This window comes from Cottoperca gobio, chromosome 15, assembly GCF_900634415.1.
Source record: "Cottoperca gobio chromosome 15, fCotGob3.1, whole genome shotgun sequence".
In the NCBI taxonomy this organism is placed as follows: Eukaryota; Metazoa; Chordata; class Actinopteri; order Perciformes; family Bovichtidae; genus Cottoperca; species Cottoperca gobio.
This window is the reverse complement of record NC_041369.1, coordinates 12,002,389-12,016,726: the sequence shown is the minus strand read 5'-3', so window position 1 is coordinate 12,016,726 and position 14,338 is coordinate 12,002,389. Positions and strand designations below refer to the sequence as shown.

Below are 14,338 nucleotides of genomic sequence, written 5' to 3'. Positions count from 1 at the left end.
CAGATCTCATGAAAGGTTGTGCAGTCACGATGGAGTATTAGCTTTCCAGTGGGAGGAAGAGCAGATTATTTTTTGGGTCTTTAGTGGATTCTTGTCAAATTAGCTGCACTGCAGTCACAAACCTTTTTTCTTTTTTTCAAGGAAATAAAAAGTTTAAAGTAGATCTGAACCAAAGCCTGATTGGGGGGGGGGGGGTGTAAATGAGTAACATCTTGAGTTAAGCTTAAGCGTGGAGTACATAGCTTAAAGGCTTAGAGTTTCCTTGTTTTTTTTTTGTTTTTTGTGGAATAAATGCATAAAATTGGGTCTATGAGAAAGTATCATCTCGTGAAACAAAAGGAAGTTTAAATGTTGAGATGATCAAAGTAAAGAAGGCATCTGATATTTAAAACATTGGTTATCGTTACATTTTTGTAACATTTTTCTCCCTAGCATTTTGAGGAATAAGGGTAAAGGGGCAAACAACCAAAACACTGAATAACCTTTAAACAATGAAAATGTTAACTAAAACTCAAGGGTTTAGTTATTTTTGTTTTATTTAGGCTAAGTGCTCCACTGTCACAGTATGTGTCTTTAAAGATAAAGGCACGGGGGTGACATTTTGTTCCTTTATTCTCCAGATTCACCCAAATGTCATCCACAAGTATATTCCCCTCCACAACCCAAAGTCCCATTGGGATGTATTAAACACAGTACTTTGTTTAAGTTTCTGGCAAAGAAAGTAGGACTACTTTACCATGGGGAAAAAAAAATGCTCCTATCTGCTGACAGCAGCCTAAAGATTATATTGGGAAAATAATGTAAAATAGAAATGTGGCCTTGTCACAAACGATCAGAAAATAATGTTACTTTTTACAATTTAAATTTCCCATGAGCAGTTGTATGACTCAAGAAATTGTCCAGGCAGATTACTTTACGAAGGTAAAATGAGAGCAGCATGACCATATTGTGGCAAGTTGCAAGACTGATAAAGGGAATTATATTAAGTGTATTTCCTTTTTCTAAGCACTTTGTTTTCACAAGTAAGAGCCTTGATTACCCTTTATATTTAATTTCCTCTTCAAATGGCGTTCAATGCAACACGATGTCATTTTATTGTCCTAAACATCTGAAGTCCATTCCTAGAAAGCACGTAGATGTATTAGGAAACATGGGTATTCAATTTAGTGCATGAACTCCTACTTTCTTTCATTAATTATCTGACTAATATTACTATAACTAATCTAAATGCATGCATATAAAATGAAGCAAACTCAAAGTCCTGCACTACCTCAACCTGCTTATTCCTTGCCATCTTAACTGATGTTTGGGTTTTATACCCAGCATCCACAGAAGGATTTCCTTCTATTTGACTTCCATGCTTTTGGGAAGTTGGAATAAAACCAGTGCAGACAGAAGGTGAATATGCAAACTCTACTTTTGGCTGGGAAATGATTTTTCAACATTAATGCTGCTTTTTGGCTCGAAATATTAAAAGTGAATTTAGAAGGAAAGTCAGTCACTACAAATATGCGTTTTCAGAGAAACGGTCCGTGTCCTTCCTGCAAGGGTTTTACAGTACGGTGAGGATGCACCTGTTGGCATCATTCCATTGGTCTAAATCTGGAGATCCATGAGTGTCCATTACTGTCTCTTGATGACGTTCGGTATCGATTGTAACAGCAGATGGAAGCATCAGTTACACTCTCATCAGCATTTTGTCCGGCTCATGTGAAACCTGGCAGTTGTTGTGATGCAGAGTGTGATGTTGGTCTCTTCATGATAAAAAATAAATAATAAATTCTGTGTTGTCAAATATACATTTACTCAAAATTAACCAGGAGACGTGACAATGCTGTTGATTGTAAAATAGGAGGAAAGATTTCCCGCAGCTGTATGTAAACTTATCATTATTCCCCTGGGTGTTGTCTCATTAACCTGACAGATGTGTGAGCTGCTGTTCATGTGATTAACTTAGCTCAAAAACTCTTCACTCTTTCTAAGCTTCATCTGCTGCCATGCTGTCGCTTCATGTTAGACTTTATGTGGCTGCAAACATCCCTACTCCTGATTTGCTTAGCTAAACAGGTTTTAATACACCACATATGCAAGTTTATTTAATTTGTTTTACCCTACTTCACATTGTTGTGGATCAAACTGCTTAGTAAGACACTGGCCATCTTTTGGGTCTCTATATAAAGTTTGCCTCACTGAGAAGGGAGTTTATGTTTTCATCTTTCTCTCTGCAGTTATTTTTCTCATGATTATTCAAGCTTTGACAACTGAATTTAATGAGATTACACTGTTGTATATCCACATTTGACTTGAACAATAACTCATTTGGGTATATAAATGCCTGTGATTACATTATACTCTTTATCTTTATGGCTTGTGTGGACAATGTGGCAAATGATCATAATGTGAGTATTTCCAAATAACAAAACTCACTTTGTCCAGTGATGGAATGTAATTAGGTTGATTTACTCATAAGGACAAATTTGAGGTATTTCAATTTTATATAACTTTCCATTTCTACTCCACTCAGAGGAAAATATTGAACTTCTTACTCCAATACATTTGTCAGTTTTATTTTATTTTATAAATGTTTTGGTGAACTGAAGGATGAAGTGTTCCTTTTTATCTGTTGAGAAAGTACTCCTACTTCTAAAGCTAAATAAACTGTTTAAAAACCCTCTTGGATCAGTGAGAAAATGCATCGTCACAAATCTGAACACAGGGCTATTACTGAGTGTTATGAGCTTAGTTTAAAGACTGCAAACAGGACAGAAACAGCCAGCCGGCCTCTATCTAAAGGTAATAACATCTGCCCGGAGCACTTGGCAGTAAATAATCACATTAACAATGGCTCAATTCCATTAAGTTTGTGAGGAAGCCATGTCAGTGAGTGAGCGCGCACAATACCAGAGCCCTGAAACCAGCTTAGCTAAATGGAATGTAAAGGTTGCATCTAATCACTGAATAAATGCTAATGCTAATGCTAACATGACGCTGATTTCTGCGTCCACTGAGACACTTTTGCCTTCAGTGAGGTTTGCGGGAGACTTTCTTCGGTTTCGTGACAATAATCCTGGAAGTGACTGTCATTCACCTCGAAATTATTGAAAACTTTGAGGAGCCCAAGTGGGACAGAGAGGCTGGCTGAGAGGACAATTGTTGCTTTGTGAATGAACGAGCTGAGAAGTTGAACTTGGTGCAGATTGTGGTGGACCTCAGGGTGGGGGACTCGTGCTAAACCATCCAGAGAGGTGAGTACAACAACATACTCATGAAACCCTCCAGATGAGAATGTCTGTGTACAAACTGTGCTGTGTCTCTTCTGCTTTAATATGAGTGTTTGTGGCTGCAGTCTGTTGTGGAATTTTTCCTGCTTTACTCTGGAGAGATGTATATAAAGTCAAATAAATGGTGATAGAGACAGAGTTGTCTTTGTGCATTTATTTGAGATCTCAAATAAAATGGCACCAGTTTCACAGAATACAGCGTAGTCTATGGAAGGGCACAGGTTGGAAGAAGACACATAGGCAATTTATACAATTTGGTTTGGAGACGGGGTGATGAAAAAACCCACAGGGGGGCCTGAGCCAAACTGCCCTTTGATGCTTGTAAGGTAATAGTTATGTAAACAGAATATTGGGTGATACACTCACTATTCTGTCTCAGTGAGTTAAACATTAGTTTGATCAGGATTTGGCTGTGTCCTGTCTTTTGTTAGTTTATCAGTCTAATCAGGATGCGTCTGTCTTGTATTAACATGAAATGGCAGTTGGCCTTGGTTTGATCCAACCGACACTCCTATGTTAGCATCAAATGGCAGTTGGCTTGTTTAACATAGGAAACTTATATATAATTAAAACAGTAGACATTTAAATTGCTATTACAAGTCGTTGTGGAGTTTATACCTCTCTGTGTTGTTGACTTTGCTGATGTTTTATCCTGCTGTTAATTCTATAAGAAATGCCAGACTATTTCATTTGTGTGGGTTAACAATGATTGTTGCACCCACCGTGGTGTCCATATACCTTTTATTAATTGTGGTAATTTTGGTTTAATTGTCTGAGTTTAATCTCTATTCGGGTAATTTGTGACCAACAAAGAGCTAGGCTAGCTGTTTCCCCCAGTTTTCAGTCATTTGTGCAAAGCTAAGCTAACCGGCTGCTGACTGTAGCTTCTTAACTGACAGATATGAGAGCGTTGAGCTGCTTTCACATGATCAGCTGTAAAAAAGCTATATCTACACACATATATACACGCAGACATTATAGATAGATATATATCTATAATGGCTACCTCTCAATCATCTATAATTAATTGTGGTTTCTCATAACACTCAGTAACCGACTAGAGTTTTGATGCAACATTGGCGTTGAATGGCTGCACCACAGAAAAAAGTCTTCTCCAGTTAAGTGGATTCAGTCACACATATTAAAAACAAATCTGCAGCAGAGTGTGACACATCAAAGGGGAAGTGGAAAGCAAACCCCCTTGTTAATGGAGGGAATTGTGGAAGCAGGGACTGTGGGATGTTGTGGGGACATAATGGCCCTGACAATCAACCAGCTGAGTGTCCGTCCTTTTTCCCTGCAGGGAGTGTCGGAGGAGACGAGCGCTGGAGCTTGTTGATCCTTTATGAGCTGACACAGAGTTAGGTCTCTGTCAGCTCTGAACAGACGGAAGATAAGAATTGGAAAGATGGGAGTGTTGAGGATCCACAGTCGAGAGCAATCCCTTGGATTTCCTCTTTGACGTTGATAAATTGATGAGCCAGAGCTCACTGCGGTACACCAGATTGCCCCCTTGAGATTGATGGATATAGAATACGTTTTTTCCCCCTCTTTCTTTCATTGTTGAAATCCTCCTAAAGAGGTACATCTTGATAAGTTCTAGCCAGATAAAAGGCTGAGAAAGTGCATTTTGTCTCACACCATCAATTCCAATTTGAAGCCAACATGTAGATGAATAATGTACCTGATATCCTCTTTTGGTTAGAGCTCAGAAGTACCAGAGAGTGTGTAGCTGCTTCAATTTCATGTCGTCTCTGCAAACTGTTATCTGGCAAATTCCGCCAAACTGCAATAACAAAATAATGTAATGCTCTATCTTGTAGGCACGACCAAGTGACAAAAAGAATATCATAAACTTAAATGTCAATGTTTTGTTCCTGAGCTTCTTTGCTTTTGTACTTTCAAAAGCACTGGATTTATCATTGTTAGAACAAACCTTTCTTTGGGCCCTTCAAGTTGACACAAATTATTTGCTCCATTAAATCCCACCTGTCATGGAACATTTATTAAAAATAAATCACGTTAGAAATGATCTGTTTGAGAGGGAGAGTGGGGAGCTCACCTCTCTCACAGCTGCAGTGGTTAATCTCTTTCTTGTGGTTCACAGCTTCAGAACCCCTCGGGGAGTTGAGGTTTTTCACTACTGACATGCATTTTTCATCTTTGCCAGGTCTTCGGCAGAACCGCTGTAGAGAACTGCAGTTTTCCTAAGCCACATAATTGTCTGTGGTAGCTGCGGTAGGCCGCACACATGTGCACATTTGAGCCAGGAACTTCAGAGCAAGCTGCAAAGAGACTTTTTTTGTTTTGCTTTCAGATTTACATCAGTGTGACCCCACAGCATAATGTCAACACCTCACATGGCTTAGATGGTAAAGGCTACACTCTGACTGATGACTCATTATTTTTTGCCCTCGAGCAACAGAATCTATTTTGGCCTCAACCCTTATATAGAAGATGAAAATCACCCAACAAGAAACCTGCAAAATTGGCATTGTAAGTCACATCAAAACACATTTATTTTTTGCCCATTCTCACAACATGGTTGACAATTACATCTGAAGTGAAAGACTGAGAAAAGTGTTAATTGAAAAATGTCAGAGTGGCTTTGTACAACATTTTTGCAGAGTTGCAATTTATTGGATCCTGAGAATGACGAGGACTACTCGAGCCAAAGCGCTAATACAGCCCCACGAGATGCCCCACGAGAAAAGGAAAAGGAGAGGTCGATGTAAGCTCGTAATCAACTTCAACTGCTCACTGTAGCAACGCTAAGAAACAAAGCAGCAGTGGAGTAATAATTCAGTAATGTCTAAACTAGCTGTGGAGTCTTGTTTTAATGATTCTATCTAAATGATGTTTACCATGGAGCCCCAAACCTGACAAGATGCATGCCTGGTTAAGGTTTATCAGACAAGTCAGAAATACAACTGAATAGATAAAATACATAAAATAGTTAATTACACAATTTTAGAGATTTTAGTTTGATTTTAGATTTAGTCTGATTTATGTGAAATAAAATCTCACAAAAGTAAAGGATGAAACAATACAGTTAAAGACTCATTTCTTAATAAGGATAAATATATAAATGAATACATACACATACTGTACTGGACCAATTACTGCCATCCACCTACATGTGCAACATGTAATGTGAATATTGGCATCCTTTTGTCACATGTACTCAGACTCTTCATACTCTCTGCATTTAACCACCCAGCGACGAAAACTCAACTCAACTCAAACATGACCTTGTCTGGCAATCAACGTCTGAATCAATAGCCCACTGTTTTCGCGTGGGCTGGATGGATCACCTTGCCCTCTGAGCAATAGTTGCTGCTGGTCTTTTTGTCTTCCAGATCTAATTTAACAACTGTGTATCATTTCCTCGGCTGTGAAAAGAAATCCGATCGAGGCAAACCAAAAAAGCTTCATTGGGGATTCTGAATCTTGACAGCTGTATCATCGTCTCGCCTGTCGAAGGCATTTATCCGACATAGCATCTTGCACTGTAACTCATGGGGGGATGTAAAGCACAAGACAAGAGATACCTGCGGCGCACTTCATCTTTTACAACAATCATAGATGTACTTTTGGATTTCCATGATTTGGATAGCTCACCTGAACACACATTTAGTTTATATTGTGAAACAGTATGAGAGCAGATGAATCGGTTGTAAACTGAGGCTGTTGCGAGCGGTAGATAATTAGATGGAGAAGCATGCAGAATTTAGAGGTAAACAACTGCTGAGTTGGATCATTTTGACTCTCGCCATGATGCATAGTTGTATTAAAGTAATGACAAACAACATGCAGATTAAATGAAAGAACAGAAACACATGTTACCCAGCTGTTTTAGGCTTTTAGACCAGAGCCTTTGTGTTCTATCAAGAGTAGTTTAGAAATGAATGAATAATTAACTTCCTCTATTATCATACTGTAGATGTTTGAAACAAGTCTGCTGCGTAAGTGCTGTTTTATGTTGCTCTAAAATAACCTACTTCAAATAGACAAGTGGCTTTGAGTCATACGCTGCTCCAATGAAAGCTTTTTGAGTACACTTGACTTTATATCATTTTGATTAAATAAGGAGTGAAATTATTGAAACTAAAGTTTTAATTATTTTGTTGTGTATTTTTGTTTGAATGTATTTTAGAGAAATATTTTACATACTATGGACAGCATTACAGAATGTACCTTTGGTATTGGATGAGGACAGATTATAACAGATTATTTGAAGCACAATATCACACTAAATCCTGTTCAGATTTGGTATAACATATACATATGTGTCTGATCCCGTTTAGATTTAGTGGAACATATACATAAGCTATGGATTGTCTACCATCATTAGCAAGGACAATGTGGCATATACACACCTGATCCTGTTTACTTCTGCCTGTTGTGGTCTACAGAAGCTCAGTTGCCAAGGAAATATTATGTTTATTCATAAATAGCTATTTGTAATCTGAATATGGAGATGTATTTAGCAGTTTGTATCTGCATTATGCATGAAAACACGCAGTGGGAAGAGATTCAGACCCCACTGTTTTGAAGACATTATTCAGAGAGAATTGGTTTACTTTTCATTGCGAGCGACTCATGCAAACTCGCACCTTGAGCCCAAACATTAATCATAATGGATGTCAATTTTGTCATTTCAAGTGGAATGCTGTATTTCTTGTATTTTTCTCTTTTCTTTTACATCAGTAAATCTAGTTCCAAATGTTCCAAGTAAAGCGACATCCTGCAAAACATGTTCCACAATGTTACGAACCAAAACAAATCGTGTACTTTAAAGCAGCTCTATAATTGTGAAGACGTTTTGTGTACCAGACTTCCTCAGTGGAAAACATAGTTAGCCCAGTTCACTTGCTGCTTAGTTTATCCACACGCACAAAGCAACACGACATGTCAAAACTCATCACCTCTCCAGAAATAGCTCTAATGAGCTGAAGGGGGCCAGCTTTTGTGCAAAAGGGAACTAAAATCAGATATAGTAGTCAGTCTGCAGCGACACAACTTCTTCAAAACTGCAGCTCACGATAAACATCCTCACCTTCTGTCACCTGGCTTAGATCCCAGCCTGCTGTCGTAAGGGGAACAACAAGAAAATCATCAAAACACGTCAAGGACTCTGACTCTGCACACCATTTCATCACAAGTGCTACGCCGGTGAAGAGGCCCTTTTAGACTGGGGTGATTATAAGCCCTCATTTTCTATTCTGGCTCATCAAGCAGCTGTCTAAACAGAGCTGAGTTTGCTCAGGTACCTCTCCCTGGCTGGGGAAAACGCTGTGTGTTAGAGTTATAACCATGCACTGTTTTGCATCATTGAACATTTCTGGGTACTCGCCTAGATCCTGACCCACTTTGGTGTCTTCTGTGTTTCAAATATTTAGATCAAGTGATTTCGAGGAAGATAAACTGTCTGACAGGCTGTGTGGAGCAAATGAATTAAACAAATGTCAGATTCAGGGATGGATGTTTTTGATGTAATGAGTCTGCTATATACATTTGGGCGGATTCATGAAATCCGTTTCCACCCAAAAAGATAAGCAATGGATGATATTCTGCATCAAATCTGAGCCGTTATCCCTGCAAGCTGTTCATGTTGAACACGTTGCGGAAGCTGAAGGGGGCCCGGTTTACAAGGCTATCAATTTATTGTTTTGTGAATCCAATATGAACAAACAAATTCGGAGAGAAGACATTCATTTGAACAGTGGGATGCTTGTATTGCTTCTATCAATCTCACGTGTTAATCACTGCGTAGATAGATAGATAGATAGATAGATACTTTATTTATCCCGAGGGAAATTCAGGACCATATGTAGAGCTGCAGACGGCATCATTCATTATGACTACCACTCAGAAAATGACACAAGGTGTGAGCTGTCTCTGGCTGCCGGAGTATATTCCAGCGGCACTGACAGGTTGGGCTCGTAAAGTAACTGTGACAGTTGGCTAGAACGCCAGCAGTGGGCTCGACTTGCTTAATGAACTAACATGTTCATGTTGGCAGCACTAAGTGAACCATTTATTAGTGAGCTGGGTACGGACACAGGGTGCACACGGGTTGGTAATGACAGCAGCCGCGAGACGACAGCACGGCTAAAATAAGGAGCAGCCGTATTGAGATTTGCTGCTATATTTTCAATGTTAAGCGTTTTTTACTCTGGGTCATGACACTGGCCAAAAATATTGTTAGGATAAAACAGAAGTGACATTAAGCAAAGACTACATGTCTAACATCAGAAGCGTTATTTCTGCTGCTCGACAGCAGGACTATCACCTGGTGTAGATTTTGGTTGACATAAAGATTTGCTAACACCTGACACCTGTCAAAAAAACACTTGGATACGCTAGCACATGTACAAACATTTTTTATTGTCCACCAGGAATGTGACTCTGAACAACCTGCAACACACACAAAGAAAAGATAAACACTTTATACTGAATGGCAAAAAAGAGCTAAATGAATGCACATTATTAAGATTTAAAAGGATAGGGTAGACAGTTTGTGGAAATATGCTTATCTGCTTTCTTTTCAAGGATGAGATAAGAAGATTAACACCATTGTCTATGACTGTATGCTAAATATAAAGCTAATTTCAGGAGATGCTAGCTTAGCTTAGCATAGCAGAAAGACTGGAATCGGAGGGAAACGTTGGGGGGGATGTCGCTTGTTTAATCCCTACAGAAGTGTAAAAACAACAAATTGTGTTTTTTTTTGGATGAATATTTATTGACCAATTTATAGGCTAAGCTAAATAAGCTAACTAACTGTCTCCTGGGAGTAGCTCAGATTTAAATGTCAGATTTGAGAGTAGTATCAATCTTCTCCTCTAACTCTGGGAAAGAAAGGAGACAATTCCAAAAACGTTGAACTATTCCTTTCAGTCCCTATAATAATCAGACCTATTCACGTGACAGGCGTGTTGTCATCTGTCTGAATTGATTCTGAGGATGTATGACAAATGACATTGTGTCCTTGGTGTGCAGTAGTTTGTAGCCTATATGCAGCGAGCCTTTGAGCCCCGATTCTGACATTTTGGCTGGGTGTGCATCAAAGGCAGTATAGTAATCCCCCTCGATCCACAGGCTGTCTCTTTTACGAATCCCCCAGTTATAATCTGTCAACACGCGTCTGACATCCAGGGTGATGTTCTGTATGGAGATGCAGCTTTCAGCCAGAGACAATCAGCTTGTCCTTGAGATGGAGATGGAAGGAGATAGACCTCCACACTCTCACCTCAACCTTTTCAAATGAGCTTTGATTGTCTTGTTAAGAATAAATCGGTGCAATTATTCGAGAAAATAAGGCACTAAGTAAGAGAGCTGGCAGCCATCATTTATTTGTTCACACAGCCGTTGACTGAATTTGAGATTAGAGCGTGTTGCATATCTGAGGATGTCTGTCTGTCTGTCTCACTGTTTCTGTCTGTCTGTCTGTCTGATATTATTTATACATAGTGCTATACAATGATTTAGTATAGGAAAGGATACATCCGCATTTTGGGAAGAATTTCTGCGGCATTTATCTTCTCGTCTAACTCATAGCAAAAAGCAAGTCAGAGTATTTCACAAAATGTTAAAGGGCCTACGAAATGATAAACATGAATTTCTACTGAAATGATGTGTTATTTATGACACAATGATCGTAGTATTTAATAAATCATGATTTTGTATGTCGACCACCGATGTTTACATTGCCGCTACCGGAAACACCCGACGCCGTGTTCTGACGTCACAAGTAGAACACGGTCCTCCAGTTGAATACACAGACATACACAGGCAGAAGCGGCAGTGAGTCGTCAATAGACTCGTTGCACCTTCAAGAAGAGGAGTTTATTGAAGAGGATGCCTGTTGTCAAACACAGACATATAAATATTTTTTTCTGGATATTGCATATTGTGTACATGTCCTTACCACTCTTCTTTTGTACATTTAGGTGTACATGTGAAAACTGTACAATTATGGAAGCAATTGAAGAGCTGCTGCCAAGAAAAGGATGTCATGGAGGAACTTCAATGAATATGAGGGACATGGTGCAAACATAACCTGCATAACAGATCCCATTCTGTAACATACAAGATAAAACATTGACATGTATTATCTTGTATTTTACAGAATGTATCACTATGTGGCATACCGCCAGCTGGTGAGATTCTGCTGGGAATACTTGGTAAGAACCACAGAATGCCATCATGTGCCATTCAAAAGATCTGTGCTACGTTTCCATCTGACAACTACTACTAGTCGTTCAAGTATCAGCACTTTATTAGAGTCAATAACAAAACACAATGTCAGTTCAGTGATTGAATCTGCTTCTATACAGCACAGCTGCATCCCTCTTGTTTGGTTCTTCCACCGACTGCTGAGTGGATCTGGGACTTCGAATGGTTCCTCATCAACATTGTCTTGACACAAAGTGTAGAGTATCAGTCAAGAGTTCAGTAACATACTCTGCAAAAAATATGTTTTATAATCAAGCATTATATATACATATATATATATATATGTGTATATATATATATATATATATATATACATATATATATATATATATATATATGTGTATATATATATATATATATATATATATGTGTATATATATATATATATATATACATATATATATATATACATATATATATGTACATATATATATATATACATATATGTGTCTACTGGTACTACAACTGTAATGTACAGATGACGTACAGTCTGTATACTTACTGGTGTACACACAGCTTCCTCCCCAGTGTGGATGTCCAATAGATGGTCGCTGATCATACAGGTATCCTCAGTTCTGTCAGTGGCTTCATTCACCAATGTTTCAATACCTCTGTGATAATAGGGTGATAGTTAAAAGTTAAATAGACTCACGCTTTTACTCAAACTACAGAATAAAATGGGGAAGCCTGTTATAAACATTGAATCTATACTTAATTAAGCTAATGTAAGTGTAATTAGCTAAAGTTATTAATACTACAAACAATAACACACATATCGGCTAGGGCCTGGTGTAAACTCGTTACATACAGTAGGCTAGACCGATTATGACTTTATGCTTGAAACAATAAATACAGTAAACAAGTAGCACGGCTTACCTTCGCTCTCTCCCTTTAGGCGAATGCATTTCGTCTCTTTGGTGGAGGACTCTGCACCGGCGGACGTGTTTGAGTCGGCGTGCTGGCTTGTGCTGACTGGGGTCCCAGCCGTATTGTAGGCACAGCATCTGCTGTTCAGTTTTAAATTCTTTTTGAATCTCATTTCCTTGGCGAGCATAGTTTGTTCGAAACACGATCTCTCAAAGTACTGCCCACAAATCGTCGGTTTCATCGACGCACTTGTCTTGTCCATAAACGCGACATTTTATCCTTTTTATTCTTTTAGCCAGATTTGGAGCAATATTCACACATTTCATTTTTCTAAATCAAATGCAAATACAAGGACAAAGATTAATAGCATGCATGTTATTCCAACAGTGAAGAGTAACAGTTGATGCACACAATCACCTTCTTACCTGAGAGTCATTTGTCTTTGCCATTATGTTTCATGTTCCATCATTTCCCCTCTCATCTCTGTGTGCAATACATAAACATTAATACAAACAGACTGTATCTTTATTTCTACACAGGAACAGATGCATGGGCAGAGAGTATTCACTAAATAGACTAATGTGTCTTCTATTAACAGTGTTGTGGCTGCATAAACATCGCTGCCAAAGGTGATAAACTTGGCAGATCAACAAAAACAAACAGCTGCCAGTTTTTATTGCACCCGAGGCTGCAGCCCAGGACTGCCTAATGGGCAAGATTCACCGTAGATCCATGTGCGGACTAATGGCAAAGAGATGTGAAGACAGCTGCAAAGTCTGTAAGCACCTTTAGACTCCATTCTTTGTGCAAAACAAAACAAAAAGTCCTTTTACATCCTTTTTGGAATCTAAATATGAAAGTTTTATGAGTGGCATTCACTTTAAGAAACGCATCAACATCCGTAGCAGGCTTTGGGATTTCGGCTCTTGGCTGGTTTGGAGCTGGCGGCGGGCTTGTTATGAAAATGGATCTGTGAGCGCTTCTGGCAAAGGCTGCACGAACATCACTGGCATACACAGAGTTTCCAACAACACTGATCACTTCCAACTCTTAGGTGCAAATAAACACGAGATTAAGTTTTAAGAAGGGTCTTGAAAACGGAATTATCTCTAAAGCTACTCACAATTCTCCAATTATTAAATCATCATTTCCTTCTTGGCAGCTCCATAACATGTCCACGTTTAACAAAACCGGATTTTAATTTGATCATTAATCATCATTGAATAACATGAATCCCTCTGCGCTGCTTTGCTGCTGTGTTCTCTGAGCATGTTGTCTTCTTTGTTATTATTGTTCATTTACAATAATGTATATCTTTGTTTGCATTAAGTTGATGAAGCAATTATTCATGTAACCCTCAACAACTAATCTTTCCCAAACTCAGTTCTAAGGAAAAATGAAGGCAGCTTTATAGTTGGATGGTTTATGGATACCGACTTGCAATACTTACCGAACTACTTTCCTGACTGATGAAGGGCTCGAACATGTCTGATGGCTGAGTACAATCTTCAGTCCTCTGAGAGCAGTTTCCTGTGCCTTCTGCTCTGGAAAAAAGTACAAAGTACAAGTAGAAAATGCTATTTTGCAGAAAGGCAAAGGGAGCATGATGTGAGTCATGTTACTGCAGAGTTAGACTGTCTAGTATTTGTACAATACAGCTGAACAGCTCTTCAGCACAGTATGATTTTAGCATCATTGGGGAAACAACTCAAAGTACGTATATTATTTTGGCCGCTATATTCAGGCAACTGGTTCATCATTATATAATAATAATACATAAAAGGTGGTTGATACAAATGCTTTCATGCCAGTTTAAATGAGTTGATGAAAGTTCTTTCATTACATCTTTTGTTGATTCAGACAAAAACAGATTGTTCCTCCTGAATTTATAATTACAATTCTAATTAGTTCAGAATGCCTACAAAGGGCAAACAGTTTGTCTTGAGACT

The 14,338-nt window shown here is 38.6% G+C and overlaps 1 protein-coding gene across 7 annotated transcripts in view; it reads right to left on the bottom strand.

Annotated features, from left to right (window-relative positions):
- Positions 1 to 12,473: 12,473 nt before the first annotated feature.
- khdrbs2 (KH domain containing, RNA binding, signal transduction associated 2) overlaps positions 12,474 to 14,338 on the bottom strand; it is a 57,866-nt gene continuing 56,001 nt past the window's right edge. For 4 of the 7 annotated variants that reach the window (XR_003833534.1, XR_003833535.1, XR_003833537.1 and 1 more), the window contains exons 11-13: positions 13,840 to 13,933; positions 12,815 to 12,872; positions 12,474 to 12,526 (exon numbers count right to left, since the gene is read on the bottom strand). The gene's annotated coding sequence lies outside the window, so the exon portion shown is untranslated. Of the gene's footprint in view, positions 12,527 to 12,572; positions 12,720 to 12,814; positions 12,873 to 13,839; positions 13,934 to 14,338 lie in introns of those variants that run through there. The other 3 variants (XR_003833536.1, XR_003833539.1, XR_003833533.1) reach the window with 2 other exon arrangements.